The sequence below is a fragment of the Cryptomeria japonica genome, chromosome 8, assembly GCF_030272615.1.
Source record: "Cryptomeria japonica chromosome 8, Sugi_1.0, whole genome shotgun sequence".
In the NCBI taxonomy this organism is placed as follows: Eukaryota; Viridiplantae; Streptophyta; class Pinopsida; order Cupressales; family Cupressaceae; genus Cryptomeria; species Cryptomeria japonica.
The window spans coordinates 5,244,082-5,261,465 of record NC_081412.1 but is presented as its reverse complement, the minus strand read 5'-3'; the positions used below and the strand labels follow the sequence as shown (position 1 = coordinate 5,261,465).

The following is a 17,384-nucleotide window of genomic DNA, read 5'->3' as shown; positions in this document are numbered from 1 at the left end:
CCGAGCTGTAAAGTACTCATTTTTGTGAATTCTCAAGAGTTGAGGAACCAGTCCTCTATCTTCTAGTTCACTTTCAGGCCCTTCAGGAACCTCTTCATACTTGCTGTCCTCATTTTCAGTCTTCTATTCGGAGATTTCAGAATCTGATCCATCAGCTGAATAGGACTCCATTTGATGTAAATTACCCTTCCCATGACACTTATGTCCTGGGGCCCAAGATTCTCTGCAAGAGTAGCATAGATTCTTCCTCCGGAGCTCTTGACGAAGATCATCATCTTTTCGAGAATGAAATTTCTTGGTCTGATTTGAAAACTTCTTTTTATCCCTTCGGAAAGGAAGAGGCTTGGACTGAAATTTACTCTTTGGGGCAGCCAACTCCATACTTCTAGACTTCTTGATGGCCTCCACCAAGGTAGGCGGATCAAATGCTTTGACCCATCCTTGCAAGGGCGCTTCAAGGCCTTCTATGAATAGAACAACTAGCCTCTTCTCTGAAATGCTACTGACCATAACTAAGAGATTTTGGAACTTAGTTATGTAATTGTCCAAGGAGCCTTTCTGTTTGAGTTGAGCAAGCTCTCTAAATTTAACCTCCAGATCCTTTGAATCAAACCTCTCAATTAGCCGGTTTGTGAATTCAACATACGTGGTGATCAAGTTGTGGCCAAGGGTGACCAACCCATGGTACCACCATTCGTGAGCAACACCATCCAAGTGCAATGTAGCGAATTTGATGGCATCTTCTTCGGGCATAGGCCTCAAGTATAAATAATTGTCCAACTTTTGCACCCACGCTCTAGTTGTACTATTACTGCTTCCATCAAAATGTACTAGAGTAACCTTCCCAAGAGCTTGCTGATAGTCTCTTGGAGTGGAGTATCGATTATCATATCCTCCTTCCCTCCTCTTCTTTTGATTCATGAATTGGTCAAGAGACAAGACATTTCAAATCTCTTGGGGAAGTGATGCATACTCCACGAAACTAGCCTGGATCTTATCAGCCACGGGGACTTCTACTTCAGGAGGCGGTGCTTCCCTTGGAAGGAAAACTGGTTGCAAAGGTCTTGACACCGATCCAACAGACATTCCACCATTGTTGCTACTATGGTTGCTGCCATTCCCATTACCACTAGAATTTACTAGAATTGTTGGAAGTGTTGGCATTATTTCCATTGGTATTTTGATTCTGGTTTTGACTATGACCTCCTCCAGCATTTTGTTTACAAGTGGCCAACAACTGAGACATCATGTCCATCATATTATCAAACTTCTTCCCAACTCTCTCCACAGCCACATTTGCATCTTTTTGACCAAATATTCTCTTTCCCATTGAATCCATTGAATCTGCTAAATCAACTTCCTGGTCTCTGTTTCTCAAAACTTCTGAAAAAGTTTCCTCTACTAGCACTGACGGTATCTAAAGCTGCTTCCTTTTCTGTTCCTGATTGTAGTATCTGATATCTCTGTCACTCATGGAACCCTTTGATCACACAGGCTAGCAGGAAGAGTGGCTCTGATACCACTGTAATATACCCAACAATTTTTTTGATTTTTTAACAAGATTACAATCACACCAACACCCCTTAGGGATTAGAATAAGAAAACTAAACCAGCTGAAAGGAATCCTACACCTTTTGATCACCGAGAGCCTAAGCTAGGAGGGTAAGAGCATACGGTGGCAGGGGATCGTTAGATGCAAACTTCTGAAAATGCTTATTACAATAATGGGCGGCAAGCTAGCCCCTTCCGCTTTCTAGCGGGTAAGACAAGGAAACTTGGCAGTGAACCAGCCAAGTAAACAAAACACACTTAAGCACGAATCACTGTACCGCAATATTTCAGCGGGAGGACTTGTTGATGTGTTTTTTATGCACATGAGAACACAGAATAAAATACCTAAAGGGTACCTTATCCTCTCTTGAATAAAGTCTCCGAATGCTGAAGATGTCGTGAAAAGGATCAATCGGGATGACTTCAAGGTTCTTTGTATGTAGGATCTCTACATGTGGATAAGCTCTTTGTGGTATGATGTGATTTTGCTGGAATCACAAGGGGACTTACACTTGACGACCTAAACGTCTATTTTGCTGGAATCACAGGATTTCACTGGCTTAGATTTTGAAAAAGGAAAAAGGATGAGGGCGAGGAAAGGATCTAATTCTGATACTAAGAAATGTAGGAGCAATGATTGATCTTTGATGAAATTCTAACTAAGTCTTGTTTTGACATCGCAGGACCATCTCCACAAGGTTAGTGCGATCTTTGGAGGAAAGCTTTATGATGTTCAGATCATCGCTATAGGCATAGACACCATCAAGCTGATGCATATCAATGAAGAAGCGACAATTGAAGTTGAGCTTAAGCTGAATGATTCTAGTTGACTACACAAGGCAAGTCTGCAATCAACAAACTGCTAGTAGTATGGAAATACAAATTTCACCATCAATCAAACACATTTCTTCCACTCATCTAATAACATGAAATCAAATCTGAGAAGTATAGAGACCATGCAAATTGTTGAATCGACCCATAGATTTCACCATTTCTTCAATGAAGTTTTACAAGTCTTTTACAACATCTTGGCAACAATCTTTGCCTTCTCTCTCTATTCTATTCTAAGTGCTATTCTATCAACTAACTATCCACTATTAGCTAACTATTCACCTTCTAACTACTGACTAACTATTATTGACTCCTATTCACTCACTATTAGCCTTTACAAATGAAGAGCCAGGGCTTATATAGTGCCCACAATACCATTCAATGGCTTGGATCAATTTGAGATCAATGGCCAAGATTTTACAATGAAACCCTAATTAGGGTTTGTTACAACAAACTTAATTCTGACCAATGAAATAATTGCATTATTTGGACACATGTCTTCTCTAGAATATTTGACCAATAGATAGTTGGGGTAGGTACATCGAAGTTTGTGCCACCTTTAATGAGTCAAGTACATTGAATCTGGACATGCTAAGGTGGACCAACCCGACTGGAGGAATGATGACTAGGATGCCACCTTGTCTAATACTTGGTTTATTCTCAATTTGGTGATGCTTTCCTTCAAATGCTAGACTGGAAGATAGATGGAGAAGGTCGTCCTTAATGAAACTGGACTGGAGGAGATCGTCCTTGTCCTGACTTGATCTTCTTTGATGAGGGTCCGCCAAGTAGTTGATCTTCCAACTCCGGGGGTCGCCATTTGATGCCTACACAAAAGATTAAAGTTAGTCCTTAAGCATTATACCTTAAAGCATAGAAATTAAGACTTTTCAAGGGAAAGATTCAAGATATTAATTTGAAAATGTCATGATAAATCCAAAATTCTTCATTTTTCAATTAATTATGAATGAAATCAAATTCTCAAGACTTAGACCCTTTTTAAAAAAAAATTGCTATGAAAATCAAAACAAGCCTTGAATAAGAACTCCAAAATGATTCTTAATACCTTCCCTTGAATGCTTAACTATAAAACCTTGGAAAATGAAGAAAGAAGACCAGATTTTGCTGGACAAGGGTTGAATTGTGGTCTTCCTTTGGATGAATTACGCCTCCATTAGCCTTCAAAAGAGCTTCACCTTCTTTAACCTCCAACACTTAGCAAAAATTCGCCTCCAATCTGCTAGATTTTGCTCCTCAATCTGCTCCTCAAAATCGCACTTAGAAGGAATGAATGAATGATTTGAAATTTGAAACAACACTCCTCCTTTATATAGGGCGCTCACCCTAATTTCCCTCAAGGCCGACTTGGCAAATAGGGCAAAAAATAAATTAAATACCTCTCAAAAGATGGCCGACTTGTTTGTAAAGGCACAATAATGATTTTGAGCGCTCACTTTGTATTTTTTAAATTTTAAAATTAATTTTGATGCCTTCAAGGTGGATTTTCAATTATTTCAAGGCCTAAAAATTAATTAATTAAATTGCCAATGCCTTAATTAATGCAAATTTAATTCAACCTCCCAAATGTCTTGAATTTGGGTAATTTAGTGCAAATTGGGGAATATCAAGGTTTGATTGAGCCTTAATGAAGCTTCCTGATGATTTTGCCCTAGACCCTCTGGAAGGGTTAGGAGCAATTTTTTCAATTTAGGCCAAAATTCACCTTAGCTTGATCATTAAACTCCTCCAAGGCAATCTCTAGGGTCCATTTCCTTCCATCACTGGGTTAGCTCATCAAAACTTTGAAGGAAAAGTTGCATTTTAGGGAATTTCGCTCTGGACCCTCTGGAAGGGTCAGGAGCGAAATTTACAATTGGGCTCAAAATTCTCACTTTTGAAGGTCCAAAACCTCTTCAAGGCATTTCAAATAGGCTCTTTCACTGAATTCCGGGCTTAGTTTCATTCAAATTAGGAGGAAAAAGGTGATTTTAGGGTTTTTTGCCCTAGACCTTTTGGAAGGATCAGGAGTGATTTTTCCTCCTTAGGCTTACTCCTTCCACAGTTTTTGTTGAATTTTTCACTCATAGCTAGGCAATGTTCTTCCTCATTCACTCCACCCAAGTTTGGCTTGTTCTTGCAAGGTAAAATAGGGGCTTTTTAGATTTTCGCCCTAGACCCTCTTGAAGGGTCAGGAGCGATTTTCCCTCTCTGACCTAGAATCATCAACTTTTGAAACAAACAATTACTCATCAATGGTCTTAAAGGTCATTTCCACCTTGGTGTATCCTTGCCTTAGCACAAACTTAAAAGGAATATGTTGATTTTATGATTTTTGCCCTGGACCCTCTGGAAGGGTCAGGAGCAAATTTTGAGTTTTAGGCCTATTCCTTCATGCTTTTTAACTTCAAATCACTTCTAAGGCATAGAACATCATGCCTCTCACCCACCCAAGTCCTGAAAACCAAAATTTTATCTTGAAATGCAAGGAAAATAGGAGGAATTGGAAATTTCGCTCTGGACCCTTTGGAAGGGTCAGGAGCGATTTTTTGTCTTGGCATCAAAATTCTCATCCTTAGCAATCCAATTCAAATTTAAGGAAATTCAAACGTCTTCTTATACCCATGCCTAAGCTTAGCTTTGCCCAAACTTTGGAAGAAAAGACAAGTTTTAGGATTTTCGCCTTGGACCCTCTGGAAGGGTCAAGAGCGAAAATCATTTTCTAGGCTTGGTTGCTTCCTCTTGACCATCTCAATTATCTTCAAAGGACAAAACATACTTCCTCACATTCATTCAAACCATAAAAAACCAAAAAGATTGTTTTGACCTTGCAAGAAAAAGGTGTTTTTTAGGAATTTCGCTATGGACCCTCTGGAAGGATCAGGAGCAAAATTGCCTTTCTTGGGCAGAATCCTTCATTTTCTTCATTTCCAAACATGCCTAAGGGTTTCAACATGCTCTTTCCACCTTTCATCATGCCTTTGATACTCCAATCTGACCAAACTGAGCAAGAAATGTCTCCCATAAAGATTTTCGCCTTGGACCCTCTGGAAGGGTCAGGAGTGAAAATTAGGTTTTAAGCAAAATCCTTCATTCTTTTAAGTTGAAACTTCTTCAGGAGGCAAATGGGAGTTGTCCTTGTTTCATTCATGCCCAAAACTTGACATTTTTCATTGCAAGATGAGAGCTATTCAAAATTTCGCTCTGGACCCTCTGGAAGGGTCAGGAGCAAAATTGCCTTCCTTGTCCAAAATTCTTCATTTTGCATGCTTCCAAATCTTCAAATGTATCAAATGATGTCCATTCTTCATTCCAAGAGAGCCTGCACATAAAAAGTTAGCCAAAATTAGTGAAAAATAAGCTCAAATAAGATTTTCGCTCTGGACCCTCTCAAAGGGTTAGGAGCGAAATCTTCATTCCAGGCCAAATTGCTTAGTGTTCAAGTTTCAAACCACTTCACAAGGCAAAGTTAGACCATTTTCCAAGTTAGGAACAAGGTTTCAAGCTCAAACAAGGTGGCAAATGAAGTTTATGATGAATTTCTCTCTGGACCCTTTGGAAGGGTCAGGAGCGAAATTCTTCTTCCAGGCTAGAATCCATCATTTTTTCAAGGTTTTCAAACACTTCCAAAATTCAAACATGTCAGCTTTTCCCTTCAAAATGCCTTGCAAATCAAAATTTGGTCAAATAAGGCAATAAATGAGTCCTAGGTTGATTTTTGCTCTGGACCCTTTGGAAGGGTCAGGAGTGAAAATCACTTTTTAAGCAAAATCTTGATCTTTGAAATCATCCAACTCCCTCTCAAGGCAAGAACATTCAAAAACACCTCCACACGTGCCTTGGAAACTAGGAACTTGGTCTTGATAAGTGATAAATTGAGGTGCCTTGGAAACTAGGAACTTGGTCTTGATAAGTGATGAATTGAGGTGTATAAGGATTTTCGCTCTGGACCCTTTGGAAGGGTCAGGAGCGAAATTCCTAATCTTGGCCAAAATCCTGACTTCATTTTCACATTTTTCCATCCAAACAAGTGTTTTTACCATTTTATGGAATATAACATTTAAGTATAAGTTCTTATACTTTAAGTTCTATTCCATATATACTTTCAGGATGTTTGAGAGTGGTTTCGGACCTCCAGGAGTTATATTGCAAAATCTAGTTTTTGGAGGATTCTTCAGTTTTCCAGACTTAGCCAAATTTCAGGATCAGGACATTCCAAACTTAGCCAAATTTCAAGGCATTTGAAGGTCAGGATGACATTTCAGACTTCATCACTCACCAACTCGACTTAGCTCAGACCTTCAAGAATGATACCTACTCACAAAGCAAGACACAATTAGCAACGATAGCAAAACCAGGCCCTAAGGAAGACTCTCAAAGAAACCCTAATTCTGGGGCCCTGTGGACTCACCCTGGCTCAAGCAAAGCCTATAATCCAACGATCCCCTTGACAGTACTCATCCTACAAAGGCTAACAGACAAAACCCTAAAAGACCTAGAAAACAAACCCTAGAAAGCAAAAAGCAGGGGTCCCCATTTGCAATGGGGTGATGTGTGAATACGTCACAATAGGACTGAACACTTACAACAAAGCTCAACTCAACTGCTTATGCAGCAGGAGGACCATTACAAACAAAATATCACTCTACCGCTTGTGAAGCGGGAAGACCATTACAAACAAAATATCACTCGACCGCTTATTCAACGGGTGGACAGAATTACAAAGATCAAATGTAGGCGGCAAGCCAACCTCTTCCACTTTTCAATGGAGATTTTCTCTACAATCCAGAAATGGCTGTTAGTACTACTATCTAGCCTTACAATAAAGAGATACAATGCATAGAAAAGAGAAATTATGTTGTCCAATCCTACTGAATATCTCCAAACTTATCACATTTAACAAACTCAAACCCACCCACAAAGAAATAACACACCACTAATCACTAAACTGGAAATACAATCTGTTGTCCGCATAACACGCAGAAAACAGCCACTACCAAATTCATTGTTATACTCATAACTCACCCAAAACAACTCAAAATGACACAAAAACTGAAGCAAATGAAATCTATAACAAAGGCGATGCAACCAGAATCTCAAACCTGCACTGTGAACACCACCAACAGCCAGCACACAACCCAAGGCAGCCAAGGAATGGTACGGCCCAGCTGGGAAGTATGATTTACTGCCAAAAATCAGAATGCACATCAAAACAAACGCCAAGGTAGAAGAATGGTCGCCCTCCAAATATGCTTCCAACAGGCTAATACCCAAAATGATCGATTGCACAGGTAGGGACATATGAACCAATCTTCGCTTCAGCCACACCAAAAGCCAACAACACTGAAAACCACACCACTCACTGAAAAACCACGCCACACTAAAAATCTAAAAATGCACACTGAAAAATTTAGCAACAATCCAACACTCAGCTAGGTTCTATGTCTCAAGTAGGAAACTGGCTAAACTAGGGAGCCACAACTCAGAAGCTCAAGTTCACTCACCATTCCGACAACATAACAATATGATTTCCTCAAGATGTTCAAATGAGGCGCCCGACCCTATATTTATAGATTTTGAATTTCAAATTTACATGAAATGGCGCCCAAAATTCATTTGAAATTCACTTCATTTCATCTTCATGTACCCTTCAAACATGCCGTCCACTTTCCCAAGTAAGCCTAGGCATACTTTTCCCAAGGTCCACACTTGCAACAATGGAATATTAGATACATAAAACATATTCAATTTGGACGTCCTTTTCTGACTTGAGAAATAAAATATAACTTAGGATAAATGATATTATATTTCCTTTCCTAAGTTGTTCCTCCTGAATAAATCAATGAAATAATTAAATATTAAACTTTAGAATAAAGTAATAATATTTAATTAACAATTAAAAATCAACCACTGATTGCTGCCAAATCAACCATGTGACTGGAAGTGTAGAAAACACTAATCTGAATTGGACTGGAGCTCTGGTCAAGACTGCCAAAAATAGCACTACCTAAATTGACATTTACTAAAAATAGTAAGTCATGAAAACATCTCCAAAAGACATGCTCATCGAACCTTGTAAGAGAGCTCGGAAAACCTAGAAAAACCTCAAAATCTAGTCAACTGCCACCAACTTACTAAAAATAGTAAGTTCAAAAATCACTCCAGAACATGCAAATCACTCCAGAATAGAATGCATGTTAAACTATCGTGAAGCTCTCGAAAAACCCAAAAAGAATCTTCAATTCTTTCTGCCAAATTCCAATCAAAACATCCCTAAAAACTATGAAGAATCCTCCCAGAAAATAGGAAACCCTAATTCCTCATTCCAATCAGCCTATGGGTCTCTAGAATAGGCCAATGGACCACTGATTACTCCTTATTGAGAAGGCGACATTACTTTTTGTTATTAGCCTATTTCTCCATGGTCTTGTAGGCTAACTAAGACATTTAAGGGATCTTGAGGATTTTTGGCCTAGGCAGTTTCAATTGCAAGCGATTTGGATGTGTTTTGATGTGTTTTTGAGATAATATTTATAGTAAGTTAGTTGTGCCATGTCTGGATTGACAATGAGCTCATAAATTATATATTGATGGTCATAGTTGTTTTTTAATGAAATTTTTAATAATCATTTGCGATTATTGATTTATTTATCAATAAAGTTAAATTAAATATTTAACTTTATTAATGTGGGAACTTAAGTAAAGGGAAAAGTTATTTTAAAAACTAAAAGTTCCCTTTCACTAAAAGTACTTGGAGATGTGATTATTAAAAAAAATAATATATCTATTTATCCCACATTGGCTGGTAAGTACTTGGAGATGTGATTATTAAAAAAAATAATATATCTATTTATCCCACATTGGCTGGTAAGTGTGTGAGCTCCCTAGGAAAGTTATAAAAGACTCTTAAGAGTTCTTTTTTAGCAGGTTAGATTGAATAAGAAATTTATGAAATAGATTGGAGAGTTTATCTTCAAGGGCTTGGAGGACGAAATCCCTCTTGGCTATGAATCTCAACGCTGTTGGAAGATATAGTCTGGGGATTTGAATGAGCTTCAAGGTAAAAGTCAAATTGTTTGCAATACTTGCTTGAGATAACTACTTCTGCCATTTGCCAAACTTAGAGAAGCTAGGAAGGGTTCGATTTGGAGTTGTAGTCTGGAATTGAAGTGATAGTTATTGGGTCTGATTTATGAGCTACTAGAGAACCGAATTCTTCATTCATTGAGAAACTGAGGCTTCTGTACCAATCAGTCACTGTTGTGAGTTTTCTATTTGGCCGTACAAGCCTGGGAATGCTGTACAAGTCTGAAACTGCTGTATAGGGAGCCGGACAGATCTAGGAATCATCAAAGACGTGTCTTGCAGGTCAGAGGTCATTTGGGAAAGCATTGAATAGGACTGAGACAAGTAGGAGAGTGTTGTACAAGCCAAAGATACCTAGAGAGTGTTGTACTAGCTTAGAAGAGAGCTGAATATAGTCTGAAACCCTCTGTGGGTGACGTCAAGGGTCTAGGGACCGTGAAATATTACTACTGTTGTTAATGTGTTTAGAATACATTCATGTGATTGGGCAGCGACATGTGGTATGCCATTTCCTTGTAATTTATTGTTTTAGCAAGCATAGGAAGGTCTGAAATCAATATTAGAATATACCACGTCTACAATATATTTAAATCTGATTTGTGACATCTGAAACAAGCTCTGAAACAAGTTCCATAAGTTAGAATAAGTTCATGAGTTATCAGCGTTTGATTATTCATGTTGCAATGCAAGCATTAAGTTATATGTTATGTTTCCAATATTGAATGCAATGTGAAACTTCAACTAGCAAATAAAAAATACACAAAAACAACACATACTGGGCTGCTATTGCAGAAAACCCAAGGAAACTCAGAAAATCAGACTTCAAGAAGAATACATCCCAAGTGTTTGACAAAATGTCAAACTACCAATATTGAAAAAAATTAAGGGCAAAAGTACAAGGGTTCTTAGAGTGGTATTAGAGCAGTGTATCCTGCCATCCTAGAGGATACAATATGAGCAAACAGTAATATGTCTGGATTTGACCAACAACCTTTCACGCACCATTACAACACACAAAGAAATAGAGCAGCATTTAATATAGGTTCAGAAGAACAACGAGTTACAGGAGAACAAAACATTGACAATATGGGTGAGAGCAGGGATCCAAGTGAGCAGAGGTTTATACAATTATCAGACACACTAGTCCAAGGACAGCAGCTAGTAGATGAAAGAGCACTGCAACAGAATCAATGTTTGGGCTTACTGACACAGATGATAGCTTGTTAGATGGGTATGTATGTGAATAACTTGGGTGGCAGAAACAATAGTGGAAATAATGGTGGTAATAATAATCAGAATGGAGGTAATAATGGACAAAATGGAAAAGGGAACAACGGAAGAGGAAATATGGCTGATAACTTTGGACATGTAGCTCAGCCAACTAGAACGGTGAGCTGTAGACCTCTTCTACCTACCTTTCCACCTATGGTGCAAGCACAACCAGAAAATGAGCCCCAAATTACAGACTTGCAGGATCAGTTTAGGAGAGACGGGGAGAGTGGAGGAGAAAAGTTCCAGGCAGCTATATCTTAAGCACCGGAGACAAGAATTAGAATTTTGAATTAAGGAAGAAAGTAGGGAAGCTAACTCTACCATATTTTGATGCTACGGGGAAGACTACAACATGAGCTTGGGTCTAGGAAGTGAACACATAGCTTTAGCTCAACCCTATGCTAGAGGAAGAAGCCATCAAATATGTAATGATTCATCTTGATGGTATTGCACATGAGTGGTGGCCACAAGGAGTGGTTATCATGGGACATGATTAGATTACCTCTTATGTGGAGTTGACCAAGAGATTAATTGAAAGATTTGATAAAAAGGATCCAAAGTTATATTTTAAGGAGCTAGCATAGCTTAAACAGCGGGGTTCGGTGGAAACTTATGTTGCAGATTTCCAAAGACTATCAGCTTTAGTCATTGACATATCTAAGAGGAGGCTTATGGTATTGTTCATGGATGGATTAGCAGATCCGTTGAGTGGATGGATCAAGGGTCTTAACCCTCCCACATTACAAAAAGCCATTAAAAGGGCTAGAGACATGGAGTCCTCTTCTTCTAAGGGAAAATTTTAGTCAAAGGGGTTTCCATCCAAGAAGGATAAGGACAAGAAATTTCCAGAGGGATTCACATCACCTAAGAAATGATTCCAATAGGTTGGACAGTGATTTGTTAAATGAACTCAAAAGGAAGAAATTATGTTTCCATTACAGGGAACCATGGGACTCTTCGCATTACATAAGTGTGATGTTAAAGCGAAGGCAAAATAGATTGAGTATTTTTTTGTTGAAGAATCAGCGTTAGAAAAATCAGACCAGCAATCTAATTCTGAGAGTAGTGAAGAAGCAAACACGTCAGAAGGAGAATCTAAGGATCATAAGACTATTGCAGAACTTACTAGTGCCCAAAAGGCAATCACTTTCAAAGTGAGGGGTATGATACAGGGGCAGCAAGTCATCTCCTTGATAGATACAAGAGCTACACACAACTTCATTGATGAGAGTTTTGTAGCTAAGAGAGGGTTCAGACAGAAGAACATGATGGGCTTGGAGTAATGGTAGCCAGTAGACATAAGCTTCTTTGTACTCGTAAGATTTCCAATCTGCACAAACAATTGGGTGACTATGAGTTGGTAGATGATTTCTTTGTGGTTGACATGGGAGATTATGATGTTATTCTTGGCATGACATGGATGACATCATCAGTAGAATTCACTTTCAATTTGGAAAGGTTGGAGTTGAAGTTCAAACACCAAGGAAGGAATGTGGTGCATAGAGGACTTTTGGATGGGGGACTTAGAGTAGTATCACTCAAGAGGATGGAACGGTTGATTAGGCATGATCAAGTAGAGTGGGCAGTAGAGTGTCTTATAATACCTTTAGTTTTCGAGCAGTAGGTTGAGAGTTACCATCCAGATATATATAAGGTGATATCTAGTCACACCAAGGTGTTTGACAACATACCTCATGGAGTTCCTCTTGAGAGGGAAATAGAGCATGTCATAGAATTGGAAGGAGTCAAGCTAGTGATCACTACGCCTTATCACCATCGTAAGAAACACAAGGATGAGATTGAAAAGGCTATTAAAGAGTTGCTAGGAATGGGACACATTAGACCAAGTAAAATTCCTTTCGCTTCAGCAAAGGTCCTAGTTAAGAAAAAAGATGGAACGATAAGAATGCACATTGATTACAAAGCCCTTAATAAGAAAACAATAAAAAACAGATACCCTATACCACAGATAGATGAATTGATAGATGAGCTACATGGGGTGTGCTATTTCTTGAAAATAGACTTGAGGCCCTGATACCATCAGATTAGAATGAGGGCAGAGGACATTGAAAAAATAGCTTTCAGATGTCATTTCCCACTTTGAGTTCTTCGTTATTCCCTTCGAGACAACTAATGCTCCTACCACATTCTAGAGTTGCGTGAGTCAGGTATTCAAGAGACAGTTGAGAAAATTTGTGTTGATCTTCTTTGATGATATCTTGATCTTCAATAGAACTTGGGGAGAGAATCTACAACATTTGGAAGTCTTAAACATTCTGGAAAGTGAGTATTTATATGCAAAGGAATCAAAATGTGAATTTGGCATGATAGAGCTTTTATATCTTGGTCACATCATTAGTGTAGATGGAGTAAGAGTGGATTCGGAATATATTAGAGCTATCATTGATTGGCCGACTCCTACTAATCTCACTCAACTCAAAGGATTCTTTGGTTTGTGTGGTTTTTACAAGAGGTTTGTGAAGGGGTTTTCATAGACAACAACTGCACTCACATATCTAATGAAGAAAGGGGCCTTTGAATGGTCCAAATCAGCTCAGAAGTGTTTTGAACACTTCAAACAGGTGATGTCTTCTTGTCCAGTTCTAGCACTTCTTGATTCCACCAAACCGTTTGAGTTGCACTGTGATGCATCTAGGGAAGGGATTGGTGTAGTCTTGATGTAGGAGAAACACCCCCATTGCATTTGAAAGCAGGAAATTGAGAGGGGTAGAGAAAAGCTACTCCATTTATGATAGAGAGATGTTGGCCATCATGCATGCATTGGCCAAGTTCAGATCATGTCTGGTGGGAGGTAAATTTGTAATTAAAACAGATTGAAACAACTTAAAATATTTTATGAATCAGAGGGATCTCAATGATAGACAACAGAAGTGGATCACTAAATTGCAGGCATATGATTTTGACATTGAATATGTCAAAGGGAAGAAAAATGTGGTAGTTGATGCACTTTCCAGGAGGCCACACTTATGTTCTTTGGTTGAAATATCAGCTAATTGGAAAGAATTGATTAATGATGAAGAACAACAACTTGGAAGATTGTCTAGTTTATCAATATAAGGAGAGGAGTTAACTACTCTAATGATTAGTCATCAATGATGATTAGTAAAGAAAAGAACTGTTGAGACAATAATTATGTTTTGTGAGCAATATCAATGATGTTTAAAGGAATACACAGATTGGTGATCAGGAAATAGATCAAGGGAGAGTGATGATATCGATTGGGATCCTAAGTATCTTGACAAAATTATACGAACATTGATTAGACAAGATTCGACATCATTATAATATCAATGACTAATAAACGATTGGTTTGACCATTGATAATCAAAGTTATTCATAAGCGATTAAGGATGACATCAATTAACTAATCATTTACTCATCAAACAAATTGATAAACAAGGAATTGTCATTAAATAGCAGCGATTTAGACAAATGACAGCAGTTTGTAATATCAAAGATTACATAAGACACAATTTGATTAAGCAAACTAATAGTTATGAAAAGTGTAGATAGTAGATATGTGGCGAATAAATAAATAATACTTTGTTTTGTTTAAATAATGGCAATATAATGAACTGTAGTTCCCGAAGGGGTAGTTGGTAGTTGCCAGCGGTTGGCACTCTCAACCAACCGCAGAGTGGTATATATATCTCATATTGTATCAGGATCTGGGATGGTATGGTTGTACTCATTACATGTTTGGAATATAAGATATATCATTTTACCATATGTTGTTGTGAATTCTATATTGTTTGTGTTCCTATTACATTTTTTGTTTACTTACAGTAGTTAAAGCACATATCCCGTAGCGAGTAAACATTTTGGTGCCATTTCTGATACGAACTCGGAGATTAGTATGAGAGTAGTAACCAAGTAAAAAAGTAAAAAAACCCAATTTATTTGTCATTTTTTGAAATCAAACAAGAGTATAGAAATACTGGAAACTGATAGAGATTTATATCAAAAAACAGAACAGAAAGCAATCAGCGGAACAAAATCTACCCCCCTCTGCATTTCAGCTTGACCCAGAAGATTTTGCACTTTGGTTTGCTTTTCAAGTTTGTATAAAAATGCTGTACAGAGGCAGAATCTGATTCTTCTGCACAAAGCTAGAAAGATCTACCTTCTGATATATGTTTGGAGGATGGAATTGATTCTCACTTGCTTCTCTAGGTTGGGAGATCAAGGAGAATTCTGAAGTAAATAAATGGTCAAAGAAAATCAAAATTACAAAACAGTAGGCTTGATTGCAAGCTCTGGTAACAATTGTATATCTTCACGAACTGCAGAAAGATAGATCACTTGCAGCAGTTCTGCAATTTTCTTATAGCAGCTATCATAACTCACTGGTAGTAGAATAGGTTGTGAACCCCTGTGGCAAGCACTGTAGCTTCCTATAGCCATGGCTGCAGCTTGCTGCAAACTGTTTTTATAAAAGAGGAATTAGTTGGTATGCAAAAAAGAGATTTGAAGACAAAGTTATTACCAATAAAGATGCTTTCAAAAGTTATTCATTTGTTTCATTTACTTAATTGGATCGTGGCTTTCAATATTCTCCTCCATTATTATTTGACTATAACACTCTTCATAAAAGGTAAAAGCATCTAAGGGGCATAGATAATAGTTGGTAGGTGGAGATTGTCCAAGATATTCCTTGATTCACTTCCACTTTTTCCGGGGGTTGAATAATTATTTTCAGAGGGTAACCTTATATTCTCCTATTTTGAAGATTCTTTTGCATTTGTTATAATTAGAAGATATTGTTGTATCTTCTCCTATTCTTATTATTTTAGAGATTTATTGTTGTAACTTGTAACCATTAGGTATTAGGAGCTAAATAGAATTCTTTCTCTCATCTATAGAAGAAAGAGATGTGGATTTGAATGAATAATCTATAGGAGCAACAGTCCATCGTTTGAATTTGTAATCAAATGTGGAGATGTAATTTGTTCCACTTAACTAAATTGAAATCTCTTTGGTGTAATTTAGTTTTAGCTGAAGGAAGGTATTCGATCGTCAAGCCAACTTAGACAAGGCTCACTCGTGAAGAATTTTAATGAAGACTCACACGTGTTAGTTTATATTTGTTTTCGTATGTGTGTACATTTAATTCTTCTTTGTAGTTAATTTCATTTATGACAATTTAATTATGTATGTTATTTGCATTTGCATTTGTGCTTTTGAATTCCATGTGTGTACCTTTCAATTCCATTGTGTGCGAAGTTGCCAACTTAATATAGTTTTCCAATTCTGTAATTTCCTTTCCAATAAGTGGGCAATTTCCTTTCTGCAAGTGTGATTTCTTATACACAACATTAGGCACCTGAATCCTCAAAGTAATCAGTGCTACCCATACGGTGCTGTTTCCTTGTCTAATCTACACCTCTAGGTTGACAATCAAATGAAAGCACGCCATCAGTAAATCAGATTTCTGCTTCTATGATTGTTCCTTCAGGTTGTAAGCTATCATTTTGCCACTCATCTTTTTTGTTGTTTGATTTTTCTCATCAATCTGCTATTAGGCAGTAAATTTATAGCTGTATTTTTGTTTGTGAAAATTTCATATTTTATCCACTATTAAACTGAATAACCAATAGACTTTGTATATAGCATCTGTTTTGCTTTGCCTCATGTTATCTGTTTCTTAAAATTATCTGAATGAAATTCTTTGTTGTTGAGTTGTATTTTTTGTTTCAGGACTCAAAGGCTTTGGTTGAAGCTTTGTATACAGATTCAGAAGTTTTAAAGAATAAGGTCAGTTTTTATATGCAATTTTCAGGGAAGCAACATAAAAACAATCATCTATCAATTTGAATACAAATGACCTATTATTGACTTCAATTAGTAATGTTAATTTTGTATTTAGTGTTGTAAATTCTGTTTGAAATTGCAATTAATCGGCAAGTTTGTGTGGAATCATGTAATCCAAAGAAAAAAGATTAGTTAACTCTGTTGTTTCCTATTGGTATCTGTATTAGCATCCTCCATAGTACAGTGAATGCAATCAGAAATTAATCAAATAGCAGAAATATTTCAATATATAATTATATGGAATAGAAAACATTTATGTTCCAGAGATAAAAAGAAAGAAAACCAAAAATTCATCTTAATGTCCATAAATGACCACAAGTAGGTCAATGAGGGTACTAAAAGTATGCTCATTACAATTCAGAACTAGTATTAGAGTATATGAAGTGGTCACGCTTGATGTAATGTCCCCCGTAATCTAATAGCTGCAAGCGAAATATTAGCCTATCTAATTCCTGTAGGCTAATAATTAATTAAGGGAATTAAATAATTATTTAATATTATTCTATTAAGCTTACATGATGAATAATATTATAAAATAATAACTTAAATAAGAGACAGAAACTTTCTAAAATAATAAATTAAAGTTGCTTTTAGTAAATTTCCCTCTAAAGATTCAATATCCAAATTTATAAAAGAGAGAATTTCAAATTTCAAATTTATTTTAAGTGACTTAAAGAAACTTTCTAAAATAATAAAGTCATTTTTAGTAAATTTCCCTCTAAAGATTCAAAATTCAAAAGAGAGGGAATTTCAAATTTCAAATTTCTAATTTTAGAGGGATCTTTTCGAGAAGATTATAAAGGGACAATTGTGGA

The 17,384-nt window shown here is 37.1% G+C and overlaps 1 pseudogene; it reads left to right on the top strand.

The window, feature by feature from the left end:
* The window catches only part of LOC131074236 (tyrosine decarboxylase 2-like), a 76,347-nt pseudogene that overhangs the window by 44,822 nt on the left and 14,141 nt on the right, over positions 1-17,384 (top strand).